This window comes from Balaenoptera acutorostrata, chromosome 11, assembly GCF_949987535.1.
Source record: "Balaenoptera acutorostrata chromosome 11, mBalAcu1.1, whole genome shotgun sequence".
Taxonomy (NCBI): domain Eukaryota; kingdom Metazoa; phylum Chordata; class Mammalia; order Artiodactyla; family Balaenopteridae; genus Balaenoptera; species Balaenoptera acutorostrata.
In genome coordinates this window covers 82,877,517-82,892,432 of record NC_080074.1, presented here as the reverse complement: position 1 = coordinate 82,892,432, position 14,916 = coordinate 82,877,517, and the positions used below count along the sequence as shown (strand labels likewise).

The 14,916-nt window shown below is 35.1% G+C and overlaps 1 protein-coding gene across 6 annotated transcripts in view; it reads left to right on the top strand.

Moving 5' to 3' along the window:
- The window catches only part of CCDC91 (coiled-coil domain containing 91), a 371,744-nt gene that overhangs the window by 316,354 nt on the left and 40,474 nt on the right, over nucleotides 1–14,916 (top strand). The gene's annotated exons all lie outside the window — the stretch shown is intronic.

Sequence of the window (14,916 nt, the reverse complement as noted above, 5' to 3'; positions counted from 1 at the left end):
ATAAGCATATTATATTACAGTATATTATATAACAAATTATATGGTGAATTTTCTCACACACTATTTTATGTCTCATTTATATATTTAGTATAACATGTTATATATTATAAAGTATCATATTTAAAGACTATATATTATACAATATATAGTATTATATAATATAGCATAATAAAATTATAAATAAAACATAAAACATAGTGTGTATGAGGATATTTGACACAATTAATTGGTGGTCAAAATGACAAATAAAAGATTATTCTTCAGTTGACAGTTAAGCAGAAGACTAGGAGTGTCATAAAAACTCATGATACCACTTTAGTTCCATACTCTTAATTTGAAGCCAAGTTTGGTATGATACAAAGGAAATTCTTTTTTTTTTTTTTTTTTAAATTTATTTATTTATTTATTTATGGCTGTGCTGGGTCTTCGTTTCTGTGCGAGGGTTTTCTCTAGTTGCGGCGAGCGGGGCCACTCTTCATCACGGTGCGCGGGCCTCTCACTGTTGCGGCCTCTCTTGTTGCGGAGCACAGCCTCCAGACGCGCAGGCTCAGCAGTTGCTCACGGGCCCAGTTGCTCTGCGGCATGTGGTATCTTCCCAGACCAGGGCTCGAACCCGTGTCCCCTGCATTGGCAGGCAGATTCTCAACCACTGCGCCACCAGGGAAGCCCCCAAAGGAAATTCTTACCCGTCAATAGCTACCATTAGGTTTCAACAAAGCAGAGTTTGTCAGCAGAGTAAAAAATTGCTAACTAGGCTTTTCAGATAACTTAACCACTCACAGAAGCATTTCATATGGGATTAGATCTTTGGGTACATTATCTCAAGGTGTTTTTAAAAGCAGTTTCACCCAAACAAATTCCTGATGAGTGCGTGACCTTCTGAAGAGAAAATTCTGAGCCAGATATAGTCAACTGACTTTTCAGGAAGTGATATATTCCCAGAAAACTCCTATTTTTATATGTATCCCCAAGGAGTTTATGTTAAATAACCTAGTTCAGAAGCAGTCATACAAGAAAGGAATTATAGATGCTTTCCACATACACACAGGAATTGTGATAGTGAAAGAACACAGACTTGAAATAAATTCAAGAAGTCTTGTGGATGTATCCCTTTGTTTTTTTTTTTAAACAGAAGTATAGGTGATTTACAATGTTGTGTTTGTTTCAGGTGTACAAGAAAAGTGATTCAGTTATACATGTATTTTATATATATATATATATATATATATATATATATATATATATATATATACTTTTTCAGATTCTTTTCCCTTATAGGTTATAACAAAATATTGAGTATAGTTCCTTGTGCTACACTAGGTCCTTTTGGTTATCTATTTTATATATAGTAGTGTGTATATGTTAATCCCAAACTCCTATGGATGTATCCTTTTTTCACCATCTTTTCTTAATAATACATGGCCAATTCTTACTTGAGCACTAAATTTGGGCAAGAAATTATGTAATATAACAAACCCATTCGTAGGAGTATCTTAGATGAATATTTCTTTGATCAAAATGGAAATTTTTTCTTAAAAAAAAACCTTTAAAATTGTGTATTACTGGGCTTCCCTGGTGGCGCAGTGGTTGAGAATCTGCCTGCTAATGCAGGAGACACGGGTTCGAGCCCTGGTCTGGGAAGATCCCACATGCCACGGAGCGGCTGGGCCCGTGAGCCACAGCTGCTGAGCCTGCGCGTCTGGAGCCTGTGCCCCGCAACGGGAGGGGCCGCGATAGTGAAAGGCCCGCGCACCGCGATGAAGAGCGGTCCCCGCACCGCGATGAAGAGTGGCCCCCACTTGCCGCAACTAGAGAAAGCCCTCGCACGAACCGAAGACCCAGCACAGCCAAAAATAAATAAATTAATTAATTAAATAAATAAATTTAAAAAAAAAAATTGTGTATTACTTTCCTCTCAAAAGAAGTTTTGTGGCTGCCATAAGAAACATTTAAAGTGAGAGCAGGAAATGCCTTTACAAGAGTTACCTGGCCCCTGTGTGAGGTAAATTAGCCCTTGAAGAGAACTGACAATGAACTCTGCCATTTAATCTGTGTTCTTGCAAATCATATTAAAGGATTAGTATCTGTTTATGTTAGATAAACTAGTTATCACATTTAGAAATGTTCATTAAATAACAACAAAATCATGACAATATTACATTCTATGTGCACCAGAGTTCCACTTCTCTATGCTTGTTCCTTTATATGTTAAGAACTATAAATTTAATACCTGCCTTCCAGAACAGCTGTGAGATAATACATGTAATAAAATAGAACAGCTAGAGTATGGTCTCAATATATATGTACATTATTGAAGAAAAACAGAAAAGCCTAGTAGCATTATTTTTTGCTAATTAAAAGTGTGCTTTTCAGATTAACATTTGGCATTCTATTTCCTCTGAGGTTTACAACATGATTCTAATAGTTTATTCCATTCTTGTTACTAGATTCACAGAAGATTAAAACTGATTTAATCACTATATTAATAGGAAGTTTATTACCACCACTTTGGGATTTGAGAGTTTTTTAAATAACACATATTGTGGAATATTTTTAATATTTGAATGTTTCCATCTCTCCAAACAGAAAAGCTATTATAAAAAAGGAAAGTGGATAAAATATTTGAAATGAAAGCATCAACCAATTACTAGATCTCTTTTTTATATAACTTTTTAAAAATTAAGATTCTCTATACTCTGTTTCTTTTCCAAAATGGATTTCAGTGTTTCAAGTTAATTTTTATGAATTTTGGGGGCTTGGAAATTTTTCATACATGCACAGAAAAGACATCTCATAACTTATAAAGTAATATTTAGAAGAAACAAAAGGGTTTTTTTAGCAAATTCATAATCTTTTTTCTGCTTCCAAAAGACTAAATTAGGGCAACTCATCTCTACTTCTTCCTTTGTAAGATGGATTTCTGTTTGCATCAGAGAAGAATACTTTTCCAGAACAAAAATTTTCCTTTCTCCTCTCCAGCTTTTTTTAACTAGAGAGTCAACTTGAGATTTTCAACATTAGACACCTCAAAAGCCCTGTAGACCTTGGTTCCAACTGGGCTTACATTCCAGTCTGTGAAGTAATCATCCCCTCTTGAAGTTTTCCAAAATCTTTGTAAGAAGAAGTCTAATGTTGTGTTAGTTTCTGTCTTTATATGTCTTTTGTCCTAACCAATCTTTGCTTTGATATCATTTTACCCTTACCAAATTCACTAAAATACTGAAATGAAGACTCTTTTCTCTACATCTTTTCCTTCAGTCTTTTACTTTTAAAAGACAGAGAAACAGAATGAAAAATCTGAAATGCTTAACTTTTCAAATAACTTATAATTTATCCTACAATATTAAATGCAGTAGAATTACAAATCACCACAGAGGATAACATTGCTTTTTCTGGGTATCTGCAATCAACAAGTTTTTAATCAGTGATCCAATCCTTTTGAGTATTACAATTATACTCAGAATTAGAATTAGAATTATACTAGGATTAAAATTAGAATTATACTGAGAAAATGTTTTATTTTTAAATGCCATTTACCAGGGGTTTTTTGTATCAAATCAATAGGGATGTCCCTGAACTTTGTAAATACTCACATTCATCTGGTCTAAACATCTTAGACAGGACAAAGGGGCTACTTATACCTATACTACCTATGTACTAATTATGTGAATCATAATTTACACTGAAATTGCATCCTAAATTATTTACTAAGTTGGTTACATGGTACTTATACTGTTACTCCAAGTCCTAATAACAATCAAAGGTTAAGTGTAAACAAATCCAAACAAAGAGAGCTTTTTAAATAATCAACCAGAAAAATAATTCAAATTAATAATGGATCTGTTTCAGTGACTATCTTATAAGTGCCTTTCTTATAGGTATTTTAAATGATAGTATTAAAAACTCCTCTGTAAGATCTATCTTGTTAAACCCAGAAAATAAAATTATTATATTGAGTTCACAAATTTAGTATGAAACTAAAAAGCCAAAGTTTTGCAGTCTCAGTTCTCATAATTTTTTCATTAGTTGATAGAAATTGTCTCATTTTTTAATGAATTTAGAAATTTCCGTTATAATTTGTATAATAGAGAGGGAAAGGTAAACAGGAAAACCTAAAAAGATTTTAAAATACACTCAATTCATCTGAGAATCAGCTAGGTATCCCTAAGTGTAGTGATTTATATTTAACAACAATAATATGTTTTATCAAAATTAAATGTTTTCAAACTCTCTTGAATCATTACAAGTTCTAGATTAAGGGGTTGCAAATATACCCCATGGGTCAAATTTGGCTTGCTGTTTTTATAAATAAAGCGTTATTGAAACACATAGCCACATCCATTCGTTTATGTGCTACTCTTTGGCTGGTTTCATGCTGCAACAGCAGAGTTGAGTAGTTCAGAGAGACCATGGGGCCTACATAACCTAAAATATTTGCTATCTGGCCCTTTACAGAAAATCGTTTGTCAACTCCTGTTCCAGGCTATCAAAATAATCTTGAGGAGAAAATTTCTTCCTGTCAGCCCTTTAAAATATTTATTCTTTCATTATGCCTCATTGTAACTAGACAATTGAAATTCCTAAGGTGCTGTTCTGGAAAAGATTTCTTGATATTAATTGCCAGATAAGGCATTATAATATTTTAGGCCTGGTCATTAGTGACATAAACTTTATTTTAGACTAAAGGAGGTTGTAGGAAAACGAGATGGGAAAGACCACATCCCTTGACACTTCCCTAGGGAGGAAGAATTTGTGGTTGAAAATGACCTGTGGCCCTTGGATTAGAATGAAGTGTTCCAACCCATCCCACAAGTTAAGAGTGTTACACATGAGCTTGCTATGAGGGAGGAAGTGTGAATAACATTCAGCAAGCAACAACTACTCACAGCCAAGCAGTGATTCCTAAAAAATAAAATCCCATCCAAATGTAATAGAAGATTATTTTTTTTTCCTCTTAAGAACCAGAATTATGGCCTGTATTTTCTAAATCACCTCCAGGAAAATAATCTTCACATTAGAGGATCCTTTTAATTTAGATCTTTAAAGAGGAGTAAGGAGCAATTATCTTTACTTCAAAGTTTTTGTGGTCAAAGCATTGTTATAATTTCTTAATTCTAAAAGGATTCATTTAATCCAGGTTTTCTACAATATTCTTGAGTGTTTGCATCTCAAACTGTTTAATAAAAGGCAATATTTGGCCAAAATGAACTCTCTTTAGTTTCTGTTCAGTTATACAGTTACTTGAATTAAACATGATTTCAAGACAAGTTATTTAATATCTTGTGGTGCCTTACTTTTTTCCTCTTAATAATTTGGGAGTTGGACGAGCTGGTCTCTAATGCCTCTTACAGTTCTAAACTCTGTTACAACTGTGAGTAACATTTTCCTTGACAGATGATGAATCTCCACAGGGGTTTTTAGTTCTTGGTATAAATCACTTGCATCATAGTAGTTATTTTGTGCATAATTTATACATCAGTGTAGGGAGGTGATACTTTCCTGGCATTCCCCAGCCTCCGGCACCTGCTCATCCTAATCGATTGGCCTTGCTTCTGCTTGTCCTGGGGCAGGCTGTAGAGTTGCCTATGCAAGATGCAGCTCAGTAGCAATTCAGCATCTGCCCTTGTAACTTTTGCTTTGGGTCTCATATTAGAAAATGCTTTTATCTGACCAAGGCATATTAAAATGAATAATATACCCTCACACTCAATTGTTGTCTGTACTTTCAGTTGTGCCTCATTTTTTGATGCCAAAGGGAATTTAAAGATTTATATAAGTATGATCTAAAAAGTTACTATTTTTCAATCTCATACTCTTCTTTGAAAGCTTATTTCATACACTATACTTTAAAATCAAATTTATTGCTGTTTTTCACTTTCTATTTTAACAATCTTCTAGATCCTCTTTCTTATTCTGCTGGACTCACTTGCATAAGAATCACCTTGAAAGAACTTACTTTGGTGAGGCAAATCTATTGACCATTTCCATTTCAACAGTGGGTAACTGAGAAAAGATACTATAGACATAGCTTAATGCTTAGATTAAGTTTCCATTATTCCTGTTTCAGGGAATAAAACATACATTCCAACTTAAAATGAAAATGAAAATTTATGCATTTGCACTTAAGAACTAGTTCAGCACAGCAATTAATGTACTCTTCTTTAACTGGTCTTTGGGATAGCAATTTTGTTTAAAGCAAAGCAAAACTTCTAAATCAAAGTACAGTAAGTATAAATACTTTAGTTGGAGTCAATTAGTATCTAAAAACGTTCATTCTCTGTTTTTGTGTAATTAAAATGTTCATCTAAGTAATTAATCACTTCTTGAATTATTACAGTGAATTAGCTTTATTCTTCATTAAAAGGTTTTAGCTTTTTCTTAGACATTCAGATGACTTCTCCTTTCCTGCAATATACTAAAATTATTAAAACTCAGATGGTGGTAAGAATTGATTCAAATCAAAGGCAAATCAATAAAATCAAAGTGTCAACTTTGAGTCATAGGCCATGGAATTTAGGAGTTGACATACCCGATGGGTATGCTATCATTGAAGGCCTGTAGTTAGGTATAGCTTCTTGAGATGGGCCCAAGTGAAGAATAGCTAGGTAGCTCATGATGTAAATGGTGAGCAGCTGGTGTAGAAGGAAAACCAGAGGTCAGACCTAGAGGAAGTGAAGTGGTAGCTATCAGAGGCCCCCATATTGAAATGATGATGACAGTGATAATGGCTAATACTTATGTAGCATTTACTAAGTTTCAGGCACTAGTCTAAGGATATTATCATTTAAGAGTGTGTGTATGTATTCATTACTCTCAATAGTATTATTAACCGCCAGATCATAAAGCTAGAAAGTGACAGTCTGGCTCTGGAGTCTGAGCTATTAACCATTTGGCAAACCACTTCTGTGGGCAACAGTCATCAATAAAGAATAGGGACAAAAGTTTGTGAATAGGTCAGAAATGAAGGTTTCAGATTAAAAACCAAGAATAATAAGAGGATAACAGAGACCCATGTTTATGTTTTGTTAGTCGTATGGCACTATGTAGTATCTACCAGATCAAAGCAGCTGTGGAGGACCAGGACCACCATATCTTTAAAAAGCTAAAAGTCTGGTTTTGGAAGGAAAGTATAAGAGCATATTACCTTAAGTAAAGGTCAAAAAATGGCTTGAAGCAATAGTAGATACCACAACATATGGCAGTGCTTGAAAAAAGGTCAAAAAGATTGTGCTGATAATCATTGACAATAGAATTCCAGAACATCACTTCAGACTATGGAGATAAGAGTGGATTTTCTATTTCAGTCAAATGGAAACTAAAATATGGACTAGGCTGCATAGTAAAAAGAGGATGGACAATAGTCTGTGAGAAGACAAAGGGTTTGGTCTCTTAGAGGAATAAACAAATTAATTTATAAAGATTTTTATTAAAACGTCTATTTCTAGATTCTTAATATACCTTTTGGTTGCAATTCTATAATGTCCTGGTTCATGAAGCTTATATAATTGGGGGCAGTGGAGATGGAGTTTGTCTTTTTTTCAGATGTTGTCTTACCCTTTAGCCAACCTTAGAAGTCAAAAAGCATGTATATATGTTTTCATTTATTCACGAACTATTTATTAAGAGCCACTATTGCCTTTACCATGTTACTATTAAACTATTAGAAAGAAATGCATAATGAAGTGGTATTCCAAATTGCTAGCATCTTGATCTATACAACATAGATCCTTGTATCTATACAACATGCATTTGTGTATGCCCTTCCATGTTCCATTCTAAGCTATGTACTGGGAAATTTCAGTTTAAATTTTTTTCCATTCTATAAAGAAATGTTAAGCATCTTTAATAGTCTGAGTTCTGTGCTCAGGACACAAGGATAAATGAGATAATCAAGAAAGAGAGTTTATACCCTGGTATTCATAATAGCAATACATATTTGTTTAACAACTAAAATATATAAAGATCTTTACATACATTATTTGATTCTTATAATCACCTGCATGGTTATTATTCTGGTTTTACAAACTGGAGAGTCAAAGATGATAGAAATGTTCACTTTTCCAAGGCTAGATCTAATAAACCATAGCTGAGACTTCAGTTTTCCTTTTTTGATCCTGTACTCTTTCCTCTACGTCACAGCAATTGGCCTTGTCAACTTCATTTATACTAGCAGTTTCATTGTACTATCTAGAGTGAGGCCAATATCTGGAGATGATTATCAAAAAGACCATGGTAGTTAGAATCAGTGAAGAACCCTAACATCAACAGCTAAGAGAACTAGAAGTGCATGAAATACTCAATGATACAGAAAGCAATTGATCATGGAGACAGGAACCCACATGTTACCATCTTCTTCTCTTGTGGTGCTTTAGTGTCCTGTTTTGAGTTCTGTATTTGGAAAAGATGTTGACATTTTCATGGAAATCAGAGTTTTAGAGTGAACTATTGAGGATATAACCTAGGAGAAGACTTTGAAAGGTCTAAGCTTGTTCAACTATGGAAAACCTTACCATGGAAATTCAGCAATATAGAAACCAAGAAAACATCTTAATATGACCTTAATGCTAAAGGAATAACTAGAAACGTTCAACTTAAGTGGAATCTAAGTCTGTATCAGAAAAAAATACAAACAGCAGCCATTTATTGAGTGCCAAGTTTGTCCAAAATACCATGGTGGCTGCTTTACTTATACAGTTTCACTTTATCCTCAAAACTATTCTAAAGTAGTATCTGCACATTACAGACAAGGAAAACTAAGTCAACAATGTGAGATAACTGCCGGAGATTAGTAAAAGAGAGAGTCAAGATTTTAACTTGGTTCTATCTGACTGCAAACCATATAGGGAGATTCCTCAGTAACTCTTTAAATCTGGTTTGATAATTTACATAGTATTTTTCAAATGGTATTTTAGGATTGTCAGTTTCTTCACTAACAAGCTTGTAATATACCTTTTACTTTTATAGACTCCATCTAGATAAATTAGATAAATTTTACAGGCTCTGTCTAGATAAATTAATTAAATTGGCTCCATCCAGATAAATTAGGAAGAAAAACAGAAAGATATGGATAGCACGTGTGCACATACACATACACACATACACACACACACATCTCGTTTGGGAAATTGCTTGAAATCATGTATTACATACAATTTATAAATTATTTTTAAATAGGTTTTTCACCTATGGTGAGCTTTTGAGTATCCTAGCAAAGACTATTTGTTTAGATACTTTAAATATTATTTTATTCCTGAAGGGTTTTAAGGTTTTGATTATATAAAAAACAGGCCCGTTGTTTTCCTAATTGTCATGACCATATTAGGTGGTGGTGAAATATTGACAAAGTCTTAAACAAGATTTCTGTAAAATGTGCATCATAAATTGGGCTCTGAAGTTAAAGCCACCACAAGCTTATGTGGTAGCAGTAATAGGTGAACAATAGTTTGGTTTTTTTTTTAAACCAAGCCTAGCTCTACTATTCTATGTAGTAGTATTATCTGTACCTTTAGTCCAATCCAGCCCATTAATACCAGTGTTTAAAACTAAACCCTTAGCCTATTCTCTTTAGTTCTTATAAAGTCCTCATAGACACATCGTTGGAATTAATACTCATTTCTCGGGTCATATAGGCTAATGCCAAATTCCCTTAAAATTATACTTCCTCTAAGAATTAAAAAAAAACAAAATAGAACTAACATGTCAGAGTTATTTCAGTCCTTTAAAATATATTAAAATATACAAGTAATTATGGCAAACAATTTTTTTTTTATGCAGCAAATTAAGAAAATGAGTCATGATCCCAACATATTCTGTTTGGAAACTACTCATTTTGTTAAATTTTAAAGTTATGTTAGCTTGGAAAATATATTTCTTTTAATTTTATTTTATTTGATTTTAGCCTGGAGCTAAACCACATAGCCCTGCTCTTTCCTCCAGTCTGACACTTCTCTTCAGTGGCTCTCAGTTCTTAATTCTTTTTGCGTGGCTAGCAGGATCTTAGTTCCCCAACCAGGGATTGAACCCAGGCCCATGGCAGTGAAAGTGCCGAGTCCTAGCCACTGGACCACCAGGGAATTCCCTCAGTTCTTAATTCTGTCTTGAGATATAGAAAGAAGAAATTATTTTCATTTACAAGAAAGATACAATGAACAATAACAATTCAGGCTTTGCACTAATATCTACAAGAGTTTCTTGTAAAACATTTAATACTATACGACCTTCCTCTTGTGTACTTTAAATTGGATTATAGAAATTATATCTGTAGGATTGTAGACTTACTCCACAATAGATTAATAGTCTTTTTAACTATCCTGGATATTTATGAATACCTGTTAGTTCCGATTCTTTGACTTCTTTTTCTAATATATAAATAGTTAAAAAATGAGTTATTTTTCATGTGCTGCTTTTTAAATGAAATTCCTGAAATGACTATTTTATTTCCTTCCACTATCAAAATCTCCAACTTTCAGTAGAGAAGAGATGGGATTATTACTAAAAGACACTTGGTAGTTTTAAAATTTAATCTATTTGATTTATTGTATAGTTGTTTTCCATCATATGTATCTCCTCAGCCATCAGTTCTTTCCTTTGAAAAAACAGCAAAAATAACAATTTGGTTTGTAACTAATAGTGCCTTGGAAACAGCATGAAAAAATCATTTTCTAAGAGATGCGGTATTTTTCTTCTCATATGAAAACAGAGAAAACCTCCTTGACATTCTGTTCCTTGCTGATTCATATGCACTGACATGACCTCTCTGTGTTCCTGTCTTGCTCTGGAAGCTTTGTGCTCACTGCTTAAGGGGAGGCCAATTATTTAACATATGTGAACTCTAGTCTGTAGCAGAGAGGTAAAAGATACGTCATTTATGATCATCACATTATTTTTGAATGAAATCCATTCCATTATGGATGAATCACATGTCTGACTAAATTGTCAGACTATTTTTGTTATTTTTTAAAAAATAATAATACTAAATGGAATAATACTAAATGAATAGTCAAGACAGTAATTTTACCAGCACTTCTTTTCCTTCTCTGAGATTGCTGTACCAACGTACATCTCTTCTTGTTCTTTCTCTTTTAAAGATATTTATTTTCCTGTATTCTTTTTCCAGTAATTTTTCATTCATCTTTATTGGTTCAGCTGAGATTCCCTGCATGAGATTCCATAATCCTCAGTTTTATACATAAAGCTCCAACATTCACATCAGTTTACCACCTAAGAACTAATTTTTATCATTGTATCCCTTTATCAGAGAATTTGAGAGTAACCTAATATTAAGATCCTATAAGTATTTGACAGGTGTTGGTCTACTTGAAAATTATATATTTTTTTATATTCAGTTTGAATTTCTACTTTTAAGCAACAGAAGTTATCTGTGACTGGTTAAGCAAAAAAAGAGTTTTTGTTTATTAAGAGGTTATTTGGAAGAGAGTAACAGCTCAGCTTCCAAAATTAAAGCCTAAAACCATGACATCATACTGGCCTAATGAGGAAACTCCATTGCTGCTGCTTCTTCCCCACCAAGTACTAAAGAAAACTGTGGTTGCTTCCACTTTGCCATTTATGCCACTTGTGTATCACTAAAACTGTTTCACAACCTCTGCTGCCTCCAAAACCCAAAGTCTGCCACCACCCTCACGAGCAAGGAAGATTCCACATGAAGTTTCACTCTTCTAACTGCTTCTTAGTGAAGTCTCATGGGGTAAACCTTGTGACTTTGTTCCAAACCTTTATAGATCAATGCTGGGATTCCCCTATCAGAACTTACCACAGGCTCTTGATAAACTGTTGACACTTCTAACACCCGTTGAGTCTATTCGTCATTAAGTCTAGGTAGATGCACTGTAGCCTGGGCTAACTAGGAAGCCTCCTTTTTCCTGTGGGGCCCACTCACAACTAGAGGCTTTCAGGTCATTTCATAAATAGGTCAAAGCAAGATTCCCAAAGTAATACACACACACACGCACGCGCGTGCACACACACACACACACACACACACACACACACACACACAGCCTTCAAAGAGTCCCACCTAGCACTGTGCTGCTTTCTTAGTGGCAGGAGGCACCAAGGTACAATAAGTTATCTTTAACTTTGAAGAGGCTATCCTGATAGGCTGAAGATCACTGGACCCCTCAGAAACTTTATTGAGGTGTAGCTCTTATATTTTTATTTGATGTTATCTCCCACTGTACTGCACTCATATTAGACTCATATATTTTTTACATACCTTTTCTTTACGAAGGATCTTGAGTATGTATTATGTATATGTACCGGAGACATGTCATCAATGTAGTTGTCCTGTGTAATGGTGAGACAGTAATGGTCTTAATGAAATAAGTATATTGTGGTTCAGAGCCAAATAATTTATATAACCCTAAGATAAAATGGTTTATTACCCTACCTGTCATATGAAAATTGCTATTATAGGTGTTCTCTGTCTGTTGAAATAGAAGGGAAAAAGCATTTGCCAGATTAATAGTCATATACCTGGTGCTAAGAGTTCTAATAAAGAATGCACATCTGCAGCAGCAGCTTCATTGAAATGACTGTCTAGTAATCTTATCTCCACCTCAAATTCCAACTGTATACTGTATGTGTGTTTAGGGCTCAACCAGGCTAGATAGGAGGCAGATTCAGATTAAAAGTGCATTCATCGTTTGATTCCCTCAGGCATCCGTTTTGACCACTAATTCACAATGGTATTCTGGACCCCCAGTTTTAGTGTTAATTCAGAGCTATTAGACAATAGTACCCAAAAGACCTGGTATTTCCCTTTCTCCAGTGCAGTTACCTTTATGAGGAAAGCCAAGTTGAGAGTTTACAGTTTATACCTGTGATGTCATTGCAATATATGTCTTCAAGTACTTGCATTCTCTACTTCACTCAAAAAACTCTGGGTCTGTTTTGACTTAGGACTAGAAATTGGAAAAGACATTACAAATTTTTGTTGCAGTGGCTCAAGTCAGACCTCTCTTCACTAAACCTGGATATCTTAATCATTTTATTAAGTTGGAATTTTTTTGGATGCCTATCTGTTTGGTCCATACAGATTGTCTGATCAGGTAGCCAGAGCCAGTGGTCACTGCAGGTCAAAGTATTTTAACCCAACCCTTGTAGCAATCACAGTAACCATTTCCTCCTGCCTCTTTTTTTTTTTAATTTTTTATTTATTTATTTATTTGTTTATATTTATTTTTTTGGCTGTGTTGGGTCTTTGTTTCTGTGCAAGGGCTTTCTCTAGTTGCGGCGAGTGGGGGCCACTCTTCATCACGGTGTGTGGGCCTCTCACTGTCGCGGCCTCTCTTGTTGCGGAGCACAGGCTCCAGACGCGCAGGCTCAGTAGTTGTGGCTCACGGGCCTAGTTGCTCCACGACATGTGGGATCTTCCCAGACCAGGGCTCGAACCCGTGTCCCCTGCATTGGCAGGCAGATTCTCAACCACTGCGCCACCAGGGAAGCCCTCCTCCTGCCTCTTCTAGTTAAGTGCTTCTCCCTGGGCTCTGCTACCTCCCTATCCCATGGTCTACATTGAAAGCAGTAGTGCCCATCGGCTCTCCTGGCCTGTAGAAGACAGTGCTGTTCACTAATGCTGGCTTTTCCCTCCCAGGGAACAGTGTCAGGGAGTAGCTCGTGGCTGTGGTGGCTGTGATTCTTGCCTTGAACTAAGAATTGTGAGCATCATTAGGATTGTGAGCATTTCATTGTCCTTTTTTAAAGCTGTATTGTGGAATCAGAAGCAACTAATTTTGTGTTTGAATTCTTCATACTCTTCATATTGTTCAATGTTAGAAGCCACTGGATCTCCCATAGTCTTGCCTTCATTTGTCACTTCATTTCACGTGACTGCAGTTAATAATTTGTTACTTTGCTACTGTGGGCTATGGGCTGCCAGATTTTACCTTTTTTTTTTTTTTTTTTCCATTTTTAGAGGCATCAGCCCTTACAGAGTCAGATAACCATTCACAGATATTTCTGACTTTCCGGAGGATGTACCACCTTCAGCCACTTCTAGTAGCCATTTAGTATCAACCAGGGTTCTTATTTTAAGCAGAAGAAACTACCTCTGGCCAGTTAAGCAGCAGAAGTGTTTATTAAAAGGAAATATAGTAGTTGACCAAGTTATTGAGAGCTGGAGAACCAGGGTCAAGGTAAAGCTTCCAGAAACAATACCAAAAACTACACACACAAAACTTGCTTAAAGATAAGTCCCTCTTTGCTGCAGCATTCCTATCAAGCACTGTGGGAACCCCCTGTTTAATTCAGTCATTGCAATACTCAACAGTTGAATGCTTCCCATCCTTATGAGCAAATGGGTGCTCTCCAGAGCCCCTTCCTCTAACTGCTCACTTCTGAATCAAAGTCTTTCACAGTTGACTCTGATTAGCAGAGCCTTTGGAGCAGAGCAAGCTAGATAACTGAGTTTTCTGGGTTTTACTTAAGGGAGTCATACTTCATAAGGTTAGAAATTCGTCAAACATAGGAAGGGTATCAAAAACCAGAGAGCATTACAGATGGCCACTACATACTTTGGGAATTTTTTCCAAGATGCTATGGTTACAGTAGAAATATTTTTCCAGCTTTTTAGTCTCTTGGCTAATTCTAAAACTGATCCTTTGAAGTCAAACTAGGTGGGTTTTATTCTTACTAAAACAGAGCATTAGCAATTGCCAGGTTCATCAGATATCTTGTAGAAAGTTTGTCACTTGGCCACCACAACTTCATTCTTTTTCAATAGTCTGAGGTTTCTACAGTTATGCCTAAATTATGTGACACTGTTCAGGAGGTAGGCAATACTTTGGTAGATAAGGTTTTTGTTTCCATGTACTTATGCTAAATATTGATAATTTTAGAAGGTATGTATAAATAGATTTTTTTTTAAATTTTTAAGTTTTAGTGATTAAACTTGTC